General features: G+C 37.9%; 1 protein-coding gene across 8 annotated transcripts in view; it reads left to right on the top strand.

Annotated features, from left to right (window-relative positions):
• SGCZ (sarcoglycan zeta) overlaps positions 1-15258 on the top strand; it is a 623247-nt gene that overhangs the window by 530197 nt on the left and 77792 nt on the right. The gene's annotated exons all lie outside the window — the stretch shown is intronic.

Raw genomic sequence — 15258 nt, forward strand, 5'->3', positions numbered from 1 at the left:
ATATTTGGGGCTGGCTAGACAGGCCTTACCATGTGTGCCAGAGTGGGTACTACATTAATAAAACAATTAAACATGTTTAAAGGGTACGAAGCTCTTATGTCCTAAATCATCTCATTTCAGTTTCCAACCCCTGGCATGACTCAAAGACCTTTCTCTATGACAATTATATCCGTGGCTCTATTTTCCCTTCTGAGATGCAGCAAAACAAATCCAGAGCCACTTCCATAGGATTGGGCTTCCAGGGCTTGGAAACTGATATCATGTTCCCCTGATTTTTCTTATCTCCAATTAATCCTCCCAATTCCTCAGACCAATGAATTATATAATCCATTAGATTATAAACTCCCTAGGAGAAGGGACAGTCTTTCTTTTTAGTAGTTGTAGACTCAGAGCTTAGCACAGTGCCTAGTACATAGCAGGTGCTTAATAAATGTGTATTGGTTGACTGACTATTTCTTAGGATATGGAATGGGAGTCCTGGACCATTTTGGTCTCCAGCTTCTGGAAATGTCCCAATCCCTCAAAATCTTTTCTTTTTTCTTTTCTTTTCTTTTCTTTTCTTTTTTTGCAGGGCGCTGAGGGTTAAGTGACTTGTTCAGGGTCACACAGGTAGTAAGTGTCAAGTGTCTGAGGTCAGATTTGAACTCAGGTACTCCTGAATCTAGGGCTGGTGCTTTATCCACTGTGCCACCTAACTGCCCCTCAACATCTTTTCTAAAACACTGACTAGACCCCAAAACAATGCTCCAGAAGTTATCTGGCCCCCAGGAGAGAGCACAGAGGAACCACTCCTTCTCACTTCCTACCTCTACCCCACCCCTGGCAAATGGACCCTGTTTCTATCAGTTCAGCAGCAAATTCAAGAGTGTTTGCACTTCCATATAACCTGACTCATACTGAGCCTGTTGGCTCCAATCTAGCTAGACCTCTTTCACATGAAGAATCTTCCTGTCCATAGCTATGTCAGGCCTCTCCTAGCACTGCAACTTTCTTCCTTAATTTTTTAACCAAACATAGAACATTACATTTATTTCCATTAAATCCCTTCAGTTCAGCCCCAATGTTGAGCTCTCCTCAGATCCTGTTCATTCACCCCATGCATTAGCACTCGCTGCCAGGTTCACGAAATCTACACCTTTGACAAGCAAGCCTGGTGGCACTCAGCCCCAGGTCACTTAGAGCTCCCTTCACCAGGAGTTCAGTGATTGGATTGTAGTTTTCTCTCCACACCAACCCTGAGCCTGGTGCCTGTGGACTTTATTTGCTGACATCTCTGCTGGCATTCTACTGCACTTCAGCCACACATGGGGATGGCCACTCAACCCCATCCTCTTCTCTTCTGTCTCCACCTTCTGTAACTACCTGTGTGCTCACACCTCCCAAACCTATCCTGCATGCCCACCAGAAAGTCTAGTTGCTAAGATTGGTAAATTGGTGTCCACAGAATCTCAAGGGTCTGTAAGAATAAATCTGGGGATAGATTTCATGGGATGTGTGAACTTAAATGGTGGGAAATGCATCTTAATTTTAAGTAACCTCAAATGAAATTTAGCATTTCCTTCAATGATTAAAATCCTGCTTCTGAGACTGGGCCAATAGACTTCACCAGACAGAGGCAGCCGGGGGTTCAGTGCATGGACTGCTGGGTCTTAAAACAGGACGACCTCAATTCAAATCTGACCTCAGAGACTTATTGACGACATGACCTTGGGCAACTCATTTTACCTCTGCCTCTGTTTCCTTACATCACCTGCTTCGCAGGGTTGTTGCAAGGATTGAATGAGATAATATTTGTAAAGTGTTTAACACAGGGAATGGCACACAGCAGGTGATATAGCAAGCCTAGTTCTTCTTATCAGCAGCAGCAGCAGTAGCAGCAGCAGCAGCAGCACCATCCTACCTAAGGGGATCATGATGCAAAAATGGTTCAAAACCCCTACTCAAGTCTTTCCATCTATTCTGGCTTTGCCAGGCCTTCACCTCTCTTCTGGTCTTTCTTTCATATGCTGTTTCCTTGGCCTGAGCATATCTCAGAGCTTGCTATTGGGTCCTCTCACCATCTCTTTCTCTTTCTTATCTCACCCACTGGGAATTGGTAAAGACCACTATTGTCTCTATAAAGATGACTCCCATATTTACATATTCAACTGTCACCTCTGTCTTGAGCTGTAGACATATGTCACTAACTCCTGGACATCTGGATCTAGATGTCCCATAACCCTCTCCAACTCAATATAACCACTTTACAATGGAAAAAAAAAAGCCTGGAAAATAGTATAGGACATGGTCAGCAATAACAATAGGGCAAGAGACAGAAATTAATTTGTATGATCAAAAAAGCTAAAATTATCCTTCTTTACTGATTACATAATTGTTTGCTTTAAAATTCCTAGAGAATAAGGAAAGGCAATAATTGATAAAATTACTTCAGTAACATGCAAAATAAACCTTCAAAAATCAATAGCATTTCTATACGGGAACAACAAAATCCACAAGGAATAATACAAAGAGAAATCCCATTCAAAAGAACTAAAAAAATGTCAATCTACCAAGACATACTCAAGACCTATATGGATTCAATTGTAAAACACTACTTAAAGAAATAAAGAATGACTTAAATTGTCAGTGCTCACCATCAGGCTCAACAGATATAACAAACTGACCATTTACCTACATTAATTTATAGATTTAGTGTTATGCCAGCCAAGCTACCATGGGTATATTTCATAGACTTCAACCAAAAAAAGTAATAAAATTCATTTGGAATAACAACTGGTATAGGATCTCATGGGAAATAATGAGTAAAACTAGGAATGAAAGAAAAATCACACTATGAAACTTCAAATTATACTATAAAGTCATTTAGTACTGGTTAAGAAATAGACAAAATAAATCCATTCAACAGAATACGGATGGATCAGAAACAATTCCAATGAATAGTTCTGCGTTTAATAAAACTTGAGGATATAATTAAGTAATGGGAGGATTCTCTAGTTGACAATGATTGCTGCAAAAACAGGAAAGTAGTCTGGAAGAAATTAGTTTTAGACAAACTGCTCACACCATATACCACAATAAAAGCATGATCAGAATATCATGGAAGCTGTAGGAGAGTCAGCCCCAGTTCCTTAGAGTATGAACACACCTAGTAGGTCCTGCTCAGGCTCAGTCGACATCTGTTTTTATCTATTAGGGTGTGTGAGTGTGTGTGCGCGCGCGCGTGTGAATGCGCATATGTTTTCCATTGATATGTACTGGAAACATGCTTTCCTAGGTGTATGATCATAATATGATCTCGTTTGTGGGACTTCCATATAGGACCAGTGTCCTTTCTTCCTCCACTACCGCTGAGCTCATGCTGAAGTAGGCATGCATCTCCAGTTCTTGTAAAGGGGTCAAACTATTTACTGAATCTATAATTGTAACAACATTCATCATACAAGAAAAAGGATTCATTGTCCCTAGATTTTTGTTTGCTATGAGAAAATACTGTGATAGTAATGACAAGGCAGTGAGCAATTGGGTAGAGGTGGAGGGGTGGCAGGTGAGTCATTCTGCTTGAATAGGAAGTAGCAATCAGCTCACACTGCTGGCTGCATAGATAGATTCAGTTTCTCCACAATTTAATTTTCCCCCTCCCCCAAAATAGGAAGAGATAGAGTCAGACTGAGATGGTCACTTAATGAAAGGTTGTGCCATCACCCAGATTGAAGATAGGGGGAGAAAGAAGGAGCTGTCTGGGTTTGGTGTAGGTCTAGTCTTCACAACTTTCACTCTAAACTTTTAGTAATCTTTCAAACAGCCCACAAGTCTGATTGCTCTCTCCTGCAACAAAGGTATGCAAGGACCCTGATGCACAGTGGGACAGAGGGGAATGGAGGCACACCCTGTGCCAGGATGTGCTCTTCTCACATGCCAATCTAACCTTGTGCTTCCCTGTGACTCTCACAATGGTAGATAAATTATTTTCTTTTAACTTCAACTTTCCAGAACTAATCAAGGCCAAGTCCAAAGACATTGCCAAACTGGCAAACTTTAAGATGTGTTCTGCCCAAATGTCTTTTGTTTATTTCAGCACTCACAGGTGATGTACTACATTCAGAAATCACATTATAAAAGGAATGAAAAAAAAAGAGGATGACAAACAATGAAATAGATAATTCGATTACATGTATTAACCTGTAAATTAAGGAAACAATATAAGAGAAAATAAGGTCTTTAATCAGGGAAGAAGAAATATAGCTCGTGGTATCACAAAGCAAGAAGCTAGAAATACCCAAAGATGAGAACTGAGGACAGGGTTTTTATGGGATAACAGAACAAAGGGAACCAAAAGACAGCTCCAGAGTCATGTACAGAAACTAACTACTTAATGTAAATGGACCTTTTACAAAAGAAACTATATAACTGCTCCTGAGTTTAGTATAGATGCTACTTAACTCTAAATAGAAACTACTTAATGTAGATGCACCCTTTTACACAATAACATAAAGTCCAGGGAATAAGGTGGGGGAAGGTCCATAAGTCAATCAAGAGTCTGGAACTGACAAAGATTGGTGGACCCCAGGCAATTCACCTGCCTGGGTAGGGGGACTGGGTCAGTTCTCAGTAAATTTGTAGTTATCACATGGAATTGAAATATCTTTGCATTGACTATACATATTTTAAGGGGTTTTGTTTTTCTCGCCTTTGAAACAGGTAGAGTAAGGAAAGAAGGGAAAAGAAAATTAAAAAGAAAATAAAATTGACTTTTCTTTTTTGCAGGGCAATGAAAGTTAAGTGACTTGACCAGGGTCACATGGCTAGTGTCAAGTGTCTGAGGCCAAATTTGAACTCAGGTTCTCCTGAATCAAGGGCCAGTGCTTTATCCACTGTGACACCTAGCTGCCCCCATGAAATTGACTTTTTAAAAAAGAAAAGTCTTTTCATGACCAAAATCAAATAGGATAAGAATAGCAGTCTTATTTTTTAATTGGGAAAAATTGTGGGTTTGTTCTCTAATACAGAGAAATAATAAAAAATACACCAAAATTCAGCAAACAAGTATATGAAACAGTGCTTCAAATCACTAGTGATAAGAGAAATGCAAATCAAAACAATTCTGAGATTTTATTTCAGACCCTGCAAATTGGCAAAAAAAAAAAAAAAAAAAAAAAAGGGAAATAGTCCAAATTGGAAGGGCTTCAGGGATACAGACACACTATTATGCTGTTGATGAAACTAAGTTAACCATTCTGAAAGCAATTTGGAATTATGCTAAGACCATGGTTTCCATGTACATAGTCTCTGATACAGAGATCCCAATGAGAGACCTAGGAACCAAGGAGATACATGAGGGTTGGGTAGAGAGTCCCATAAATATCAAAATGTTCATAGAACTGCTTTTTTAAAGTAATAAAAAATCAGAAATAAATTTGATGGGGAAAGACTAAGTAAATTATGTTCCTTTAATGTAAGGGGATATTATCAAATGATATGATGATTACAAAGAATACAGAGAAATATAAGGAGACTTGTATGAATAGATACATAGTGAACTAAAGAGAATTTTAAAAGAATATACAAAATGAGTACAGCAATGTAAATGGAAAGAATAATAACAAAACTGAGAATGAATGCTGCAATATAATAGCCAAACTTGGTCTTAAAGAGGAACAGTGGAAATACATACCTCTCCCTTCTTTTGAGAGTTAGATGAAATATGGATATGGAACTCTAAACATAAATAAAACACCTAGCTGATGTATTAATTTTGTTGGACTGTGGGGTTTTCCCCCTTATTTTTATTCTCTGTTATGAGAGAGATATTACTCTGAGAAAGTGAGAAGAGAGAGAGGATAGTTCGGGAAATGAATGTAACATAAAGAGAAATAAAATTTAAATTTATAAGGGTACATGCTGAAATAGATCATCTATATTCAAATGGCATCACTGAGGTCAAATACCTGCTGTGTCAGCATCTGAAGGCTAAGCTAAAATCTTCTTCCAGTGCCTCCTCTTGGCAGAGGTGATTCTGGTCTCTCAAAGGCTATATTGGGGAACACAAGCTCTCTAAGTTTTCACCAGTCTATAAAGGATTCAAGCATGGGCCTGTCTCCACCACAGAGGTGGATAGCAGCTACATAAGAAGAGGCTCAGACCACTCTATCTATTGTTCTTCTAACCATCCATTTCATTTTCTTTGTAAAGAGATAAGGTGGGGCAAGGAGGCCTCAACCTTTTCCCTAATAGGTATGGAATGAAATTTTTTTCTACTAATTTACACAATTTGCTCTAATTCTATCATTCTTTGTCGAAACAATGTGTGTATATTACATAAGAAACCATAAAAAAAACCAAAACACTGCTGACATGACATGCATACACAGGATTAGGAAGGGCTATACAGATAATGTCTACCTTGTCTAGGGTGGAAGGGGAAAGTTAAGAAAGAAAAGTCAAATGAGGAAGATTCAGTTCCAGGACCCACTGAGAACAAGGATTTTTATGAAAGCATTTGGGGCAAAAACCTCAGGTCCCAGAGGAGAAAGGACCAAAGCCTGAAATTCAAGACCTAGCACCCAGGGGGTCCCTTGCTAGGAGGGCTATTTTAATTTATCTCTTTAGCAGTAAATCCAGGGATGGGGTTGACCAGCACTTGTCCCCATAACTGCTCCCTGCCACAAGAACAACAGGTGCCTGACAGAAGTGAAATATGCACCCCAATTTCTTCTTCTGGTGTGCATGCTCCTTCCTCTCAACCAGTTGGTTGCCCTTGAACCAGGAGAGGACTTCTCGGCACTTAGGATATGATGGAAATTTTTAAAATGCAAATATCACTGATAACAATCAATATGAATGGAAGATTCACCCATTAAATGGAGGATAGCAAAATGGATCACAGTGCAGGATCTGACTATATTACTTAATAATATTCATAACTATCATTTGATAGAGCTTTAAGGCTTATAAAGCACTTGCATAGTTATCTCCTTTGGTCATATTTATACAAAATATAGTTGAAACATAAAGGTACATAAAACTTAAAATAATTTTCTGGAAAGAAATGAATATCTAAACTAGTATTTATTAAGCTTCAGGTGAATCCAACAAAATAAAATTAACAATTACGATCATAGACAAAGCAATCATCAAAGGAAATGGGCAGAGAAACTACAGTATTCTTAATGGCACTATAAATAATTTAATAATGTCAATGTTATTGCTTTGTACAATTGTATAACACCTATATACTTAAAGGAAAAGCTAATTAAGCCACAGGAAGAAATAGTGAATAAAAATAAAATAGTTGGGGACAACAATGTGGTTCCTTTCAGACCTAGATAAATCTAACATAATAAATAAGAACAAAGGTAATGTGAGATTCAAAATTGGATATACGGAGCATTAAACCCCCCCCCTTTTAACTTTTCCCATATATATATGTATATCTCAGACCACTACGAAAAAGAAGCCTCTGAGCTTTAATCTGTGAGGGATTAGTTTTTATTGCTTGGGAATTAATTAGACAACAAAAGGTGATACCAATTAGGGAAATAGGGAAGTAGAAATACAGATGAATGACCTTAGATCTAAACTTAGTCTATTTTCCTTTATAAAACTCACCAAATCCCAAACTGCCCACCAGGCTGAGAACCAGCACACCCAAAGCCTAACACTAACTACATGTTTCTCAACTCCTCTCACCCACACGCGCTGCCACAGCTAAGTTTAGCAGCCAGAGAATGCCAACTTCCATTCCCGCCCTCACTTTTAAGTCCGCATACCGGAAGTTCCTTGCGTTCTCCTCCCTAAAAAAGGAGGTCCTTCAAAAGCCACTTCAGTAGCATGTGCAGTCTCTCAAATGATTCAGCTAAAACTTCTGATATATATCTTTACCACAGTAAGAACCTAAATAAAACTTTAGAAAACATATATATACTAGCTCTCTGGTGATCACTGAATTGGAATTGAAAAGAGTATACATATTTCTCTGAATTTAATAGCACATTTATAGCAACTGGCTGTTCTAGGGCATTAAAAAAACCTCACAAACAAATTTTCACAAGTAGAAATATTGAACAACAAAAATGAAAACTGATAAATGAAATTTTCAGAAAGAATTCAGCCATAAATTGAGATAAAATCATATAGTCTTTGTGTGTGTGGGTGTGTATGTGTGTGTTTGTTTTTGTTTATTTTGTTTTTGTGGGGCAATGAGGGTTAAATGACTTGCCCAGGGTCACACAGCTAGTAAGTGTCAAGGGTCTGAGGTCGAATTTGAACTCAGGTCCTCCTGAATTCAGGGCAGGTACTTTATCCACTGTGCCACCTAGCTGCCCCCCAAATCATATAATCTTAAAGAATATGTAGAATAGACTGCTAGTTAAGATTCCATCAAGAAAGATTGAAGAAGAAAAAAAGAAAGATTGAAGAGAAGTTCAGTAGTCCCACTCCAGAAAATGCATGAAAATAACCCCAGAAGAACAATAATAAGGAAACCTCAAAACACATAGGATTAAATTCTCCATTTAATCCAGATCTACACAAAAAGATGACCAGAAGCAAGTGGCAATCAGTAGATAGGTCAGTAAATTCTCTCAAACACTCAAGGTACAATTAACATTAATCCTTCACAAATGTTTATATTAAAAACTGAAAAAAATAGATGCAAATGGACCTTTATTTAGCATGGCAAACAGTTGTTTATCTAAAACTAGAAGTAAGCATCATCTATAATGGAGAAATTGTAGAGAACTTCTCAATAAGATCAGAAGCAAAATAAAGATGTTTATTGTCATTACCATTATTTAATATAATTCTAGAAATAATAAATATAGCAATAAAGTTTAAAAAATGATGGAATAAGCATAATGAAATAAGAAACAAAATTATCATTTTTCTGAAGATGCTATTATGATTTATTTAAAGCAAAATTTCTTAAACTGTGGGTCACAACCCCATATGGGTCATGTAACTGAATGTGGGGGGTCATGAAAAATTTGGCAGCAGTAAAAGTTTATGCATACCTGTTTTATATACCTATATACCTGGGGTCACACAAAATTTTCTTGGGCAAAAACGTATCGCAAGTGGAAAAAAATTTGGGAAGCCTGGATTTAAAGAATACTAGAGGGGCAACTGGGTAGTGCAGTAGATAAAGCACCGGCCCTGGATTTAGGAGTGCCTGAGTTCAGATCCAGCCTCAGACACTTGAAACTCACTAGCTGTGTGCCCCACAAAAAAAAAAAAGAATACTAGAGATTCATCCAAAGAAAGTTAATTGAAACAATTAATAACCACTAAAGAGGCAGCCTATAAAATAAAACAAAAATATCATCAGACTTTCATGCAAATTCAGTATCTCACCAACAAAACTACCAAAAACAGATATAGATAAAAAAAATAAAAAATATAGATGTAGATAAAATTACAACAAAATTTACCTCAAGGAAATAAAGGTCAAGAATCACAAAGAAAAATATTTTTAAAAAATTAAAGTTGGAAGGAAGAAGAATTAGTTCTTCTCAATAATAAAAAGCAATAGTGATCAAAACATTTTGGTACTCTCTAAATAGAAATGTTGATAAATATATTACATGCATAAGATCCTGAAGCAATGGAACATGGTAGCAAAGTGTTTGATAAACACAAAGTCACCAACACATGGGGTAGAAACTCAGTATTCGAGGAAAAACTACTGGGAAAATTAGAAATAAGTTTGGTGTAAATGAGGAATACATCAACATCTTGCACCATATATAAGTGCAAAATGGATACATGTCCTAAATAGAAATGGTCATAAAATAAAAAATTTGAACTCATTATCTTTCCCCTTAGAGGAAAATAGAAGGTCATCTCTTTTGTCACTATGGATAGGGAAGAATTCTTGACTAGAAGACAATGGATAGAGAGAAGATAAAGGGAACAATCTTAATTACATAGAATTGAAAAGATTGAGCATAAACAAAATCAGTGTAATAAGAATTAGAAAGGAGGAGACTTGATGCAAGGGCAGGGGAGCTGTGCAGCTAACTTGTCTGGTATTTAAAAAATATCTAATGTTGGTACTCTCTTTCCTGATAAACAGTTAAAGGTTATGTATCCATCAATCAACAAAACACATATTTATTAAGTGCTAAGCCTTGGGGAGAAAAGCTCAAAGAATGAAACAATATCTACTTACAAGAAACTTCCTTTACAGGGAAGAAACTAGTAAATATAGAAATATAGAAAGAATAAATCTAAATTAACACAACATAGTTTTGTACCAGGTAATTTGAGACAGAGGGGTTTGGCAGGAAGAGGGATTAGGAAAAGGCTTCATGTAGAATGTAGAACTTGACCTGAGTCTTTAAGGGACTGAGAGATACTAATAAGGACTAAATTATAGGCATGGGGAAAGGGGAGTGCAAAGGTACAGAAATTGAAGATGGAGTATCATGTGAAGGATGAGAGAAAATGAGTTTGTCTGAATGATAGAGTGTGGTAGGGGGAATGACACCTGATGAGGACGAAAGATAGAATGCAAACAGGTCATGGAGGGCTTTAAAATCTAAACAGAGAAGTTTCTACATTATCCTAAAAGCAACAGGGGATACTAGAGTTTATTGAGTAGTGGTGCAATATGGTCAGATTCCTGGTTAAGGAAAATTACTTTGGCAGTAGTGTATAAGATAGATTGCAATGGGGAGAAATTTGAGACAAGGGGCTGTTACAATGATCTAAGAAAGAGGAATAAAGTTCAGACCAGGGTGATCTCTGTGTGAGAGAATTAGATGGGAGTTAGAAGAGGGATGTTGTAAAGGTAAAAATCAGTAAGATATAGCAACTGACTGGACATGTGAAGTGAGGGAGATGAAAAGTCCAGGTTATGAACAAGGGGAAAAGGATGTTAGCCTTTTTGATATGGATAAGGGAAGTTTGGAAAAGGGGGAAGATGTGAGGGAAAGATAAGAAGTTTGGGTTTGGACATGTTCATTTGAGAACAGGCAGTTATCAAGGGCAAAGAATTTCAAGCTATCAACGATTATATAAAATTCTATAAATAAATGCAAATTTAAAAACTCTGATGTTCTGCCCCATGCCCATAAAAAGTACAAAAGAAAATGATAACTGTTAGGGGAGAAGTATGCTGAAAGACAGGAAGACTAATGTGCTGTTGGTGGAGCTGGGACTTTGTACAACCATTGTACAAAGAAAATTGGAAGTATGCCCCCAAATCAGTCAGTCAACAAGCATTTTTAAGTGCTTACCATGAGCCAGGCACTGGAATAAGCACTGGTGATTTAAATAAAGTAAAAAACCTAGTCTCTACCTTCTAGGATCTCACATGGGGGTGATACCATGTACACAACTATGCACATGTACATACAAGACATATATAATCTAAACAGTAATGTCAGAGAGTAAACAGTGGGGTAGGAGGGGGTTCTGGGAAATGCTTCATGTAGAAATTGGGATTTAAGATGAGTATTAAAAGAAGTCAGAAAACTAGGAGACAGAAGCAAGGGGTGGGGAGCATCAGAGGCATGGAGAGCAGCCTAGTGAAAATATGTGGAATCAGGAAATGAAGTGTGTGAGAAACATCAAGCTGGCCCATTGAATCATAGAGAAAATGAAGTATAGTAAAGTATAAGAAGTTTGGAGAGATAAGAGGAGACCAGTTTATAAAAGGCTTTAAATGCAAGAGACATTTATATTTGGTCCTGGAGGTAATGGGAATCCACTAAAGCACGCATACTCTTTGACCCAGAGAAACAATTACTAGGCATATTTAATACAAAGAAAGTGAGAAGGGACTCATATTCATAAGACATATTTGTAGGGTGGCTAGGTGGCGCAGTGGATAAAGCACCGGCTGTGGATTCAGGAGTACCTGAGTTCAAATCCAGCCTCAGAAACTTGACACTGACTTGCTATGTGACCCTGGGCAAGTCACTTAACCCCCGTTGCCCCCCCCAAAAAACCACATATTTGTAGCATCATTTTTTGTTGCATGAAAGAATTAGATTTAAAGGAGTGCTTATCAATTGTGGAATGGCTGAACAAATTATGGTACATGCATGCAATGGTTATTGTGCCACAATTGATGGAACAGATGAATTCAGAGAAACCTGAGAATGTTTGTATGAATTGATGCAGAATGAAGTGAGCAGAACCAGGGGAACTATTTACATGAACAATGGCCCAAATGTTGTAAAGGAAAACAACTTTGAAAACCTTAGGAACTCTGACTGGGGCAATGGCCACAGTCCCAGATAACTGATGATGAAGCATGGTATCCACTTCTCAGTGGAGAGATGATGGACTATTAGTTCAGAGTGACATATACTTTTCCAGGCACAATCACTACAACAGAAATTCATTTTTCTTGAATTTATTTTGGCTATAAGGAAGGGCTTTTGGAGAGTTAGTGAAAAGGTTGCAAAAATAGGAAAGGCAAAGGAGTCAATTAAACATTTGAAAATTCTCAGGAGAGATGAGAAAGGTCAGAGGGTACACAATTAGGGCAATGTTGGTACATTCAAACTGAATGCTTATTAAATGGGACAAACTGTCTGTAGTAGTTGTAATTCCTGATAGAATTCCCTTGTTCTGGCCTGCTTTGTGTAAAGCAGTATTCATATGATGATGATTTTACAATCCTTAATATGTTTTTTAAATCTAATGGGGAAAGAACAAATAATAAAAGCATTAGGGAATTGTATTATGGAAAATGACAATAGTGAAACAATATATGAAACCTTTTGAGATGCAGACAAAATCATCCTGAGGAGAAATGCTATGTTTCCAATCATCATCATCAACAACAAAAGAAAGAATGAACAGATCAATTAATTGGATGTGCAACTGAAAATATACATATATATGATATGTGTGTGTGTATATATATAACAAGCTTTAATATTTAATGAAACACAAAATGAGAAATTCTGCAAATCAAAGAAGAAATAAAAGAAAGTGAAAATAAAAATGTTTTCTAAAGAAAACTAAAATCTTCTTTTTAAAATAATTATTAAAATAGAATAAAACAAATCATTATCTAATTTGATTTAAAAATAAAAGAAAACCAAATACCCCAATTAAAGAACAAAGAGGGAGAATCCACAGAAGATGAAGAGGAAATGAAGGAAATTATTGGAAATCATTTTGTCTGATTAGAAGCCAAAAATGATATGTGAAAAGGATAGATATTTATAGAAAACTAATAAGCCCAAGTTAACTAAACACCAAACAGGAATTCAAATAACCCCATCTCAAAAGGAGAGTATGGGGCCAGATGACCTTGTCCCATTCACCTCTCTAGCTATGATTCTGTGAACTCTTACTTCTTTGTCTACCTTGGAACACCTGAGTCTGCAACCTGGCTTCATTCTCCTCTCTTGCTCACAGTCTCCCTGAGTGCAAATTGCGAGGGTGGAGAGAGGAACCAATTATCCTCCTGAGGTCATGATAATCAAAAGGTAGCTAAATGAAATTCTCTTGGGCCAAAAGCAAACTTTTGTCTTTGGTTTCAAAAAAGCCACTTCACAAACCCAGAATGAGGGAGATGCAACTTCACAGCATTTGTGGAGGGGGGAGGGCAGGCACGAGGGCATTTAGTGACCCATAAGCTCACTTTGAATCAGCAGTGAGAGCAGCAGTCTTGGAACCTAATGGGATCTTAGGCTGTATTAGGAAGGGCATAAGTGCCCTCTGAATAAATGAGGTAATGGTTCCTTTGCCTGGGCCTTGGGCAGGTAACCTCCAAAGTATAGAGCTCAGTTTTGGATTCATTAATTTAGGAAGATCTGCTAAGCTACTGTCCAGAATGACCTATAAAGGTCCAGGATCCACTGAATAATTTGGCACATATATATCCACATTATCACATTTGGGATTTTGTAAGCATTAAACACATCCTTCTCAAGAGACTCTTGTTCAAAATCCACTTTTGTTCTGCTTCTCTGGGGTTTTCCAGACACTCATGATCTAATCTCCTGTCTCTCAGTTTAACTGCTGGATAACTCTAGGCATGTCCTTTCTGCTCTCTGAGCCAGAGTTCCCTCATCAGCAAAAGATGAAAAGTGGCACGTGTTCCATCCCCTCCCTCACAGGGAGAGTGCTTTGCAAACCACCCAGTTCTGTAGTCAGGTGACCTGTTATTTTTATGTGTAGTGTGGTGTCAGAGACAGAGAGAGAGGGGAGGACAGAAGTGGTCAAAGATGAGGGGCATGTTAAGGCATTTGAGGAATCAGATGCCTGAAAACTGCTTGGGTGTCATATGTCTGCCAAGGTAACCCTCAGGGAGGAGACATTTCAGCCACATACCAACTGATCCACCTTCCTAAGTGAGACCCTCTCTCATTCCCCACTACATCTATTGCAAACTCTGTCTTCTCTCCTCAAGGGCCCCCAGCAAACTTTCTCCAGACTCTCAGCAGAGTAACTTGCTTTGTACTTTGCCTGAGAAAGGAGAAACCAGTTGCTGTGAGTTTCCTTTTCTCCCCTTCTCTGCATCTCACAATCTTATGGAACTCCAGACATACTTTCTGTCTTTAGCCATCATTGGCTTAATGGATTCAATTACAATCTCTATGCAGATGACTGCAGTATTCTTTAGCCAATCCTAGTCTTTCTCTGGTGCTCCAGTCCTGCATCTTCAACATTGGCCATTTTGGACTTGATGTCCTATAGGATTCTCAACCCCAATATGTCTAAAATATAACTATTTTTCCCCAAAGCAGGGGTCTTTCTATGTTTCCCCATCTTTGTCAAGGGCACTGCCATCCTTTCCATCATCCAGCTTTGACAGGTTCAGATTCATCCTTGAATCATCACTCCCTCACTCCACATACCTAGTCTGTTGCCAACTCTTGGTGATCTTCTCTCTGTTGCATTTTTTTATCTATTCTCTTCTCTCTACTCAAATAGTTATGACTCTAGTTCAAGCCCTCACTATTTTTTTGTCTGGGCTATTGCATGTGGGCACCTATGTGGCACAGTGGAGAGTGCTGGGCCTGGAGTCATGAAGACCTAAGTTCAAATCCAGCCTCAGACACGTATTAGCTATGTAACCCTGGGCAAGTCACTTAACTCTGTTTGCCTCAGTGTCCTTATCTATAAAATGATCTGGAGAAGGAAATGGCAAACCGCTTCAGTATCTTTGCCAAGAATACCTCAAATATTGTCATGAAGAATCAAACATGACTCAAAAAACTGAACAACAACTAATTGCACAAGCCTCCTAATTTGTCTGCCTACCTGAAATCTATTTCCTTTCCTCTCCTCTGGTCT

Source organism: Dromiciops gliroides, chromosome 6 (genome assembly GCF_019393635.1).
Source record: "Dromiciops gliroides isolate mDroGli1 chromosome 6, mDroGli1.pri, whole genome shotgun sequence".
Taxonomy (NCBI): domain Eukaryota; kingdom Metazoa; phylum Chordata; class Mammalia; order Microbiotheria; family Microbiotheriidae; genus Dromiciops; species Dromiciops gliroides.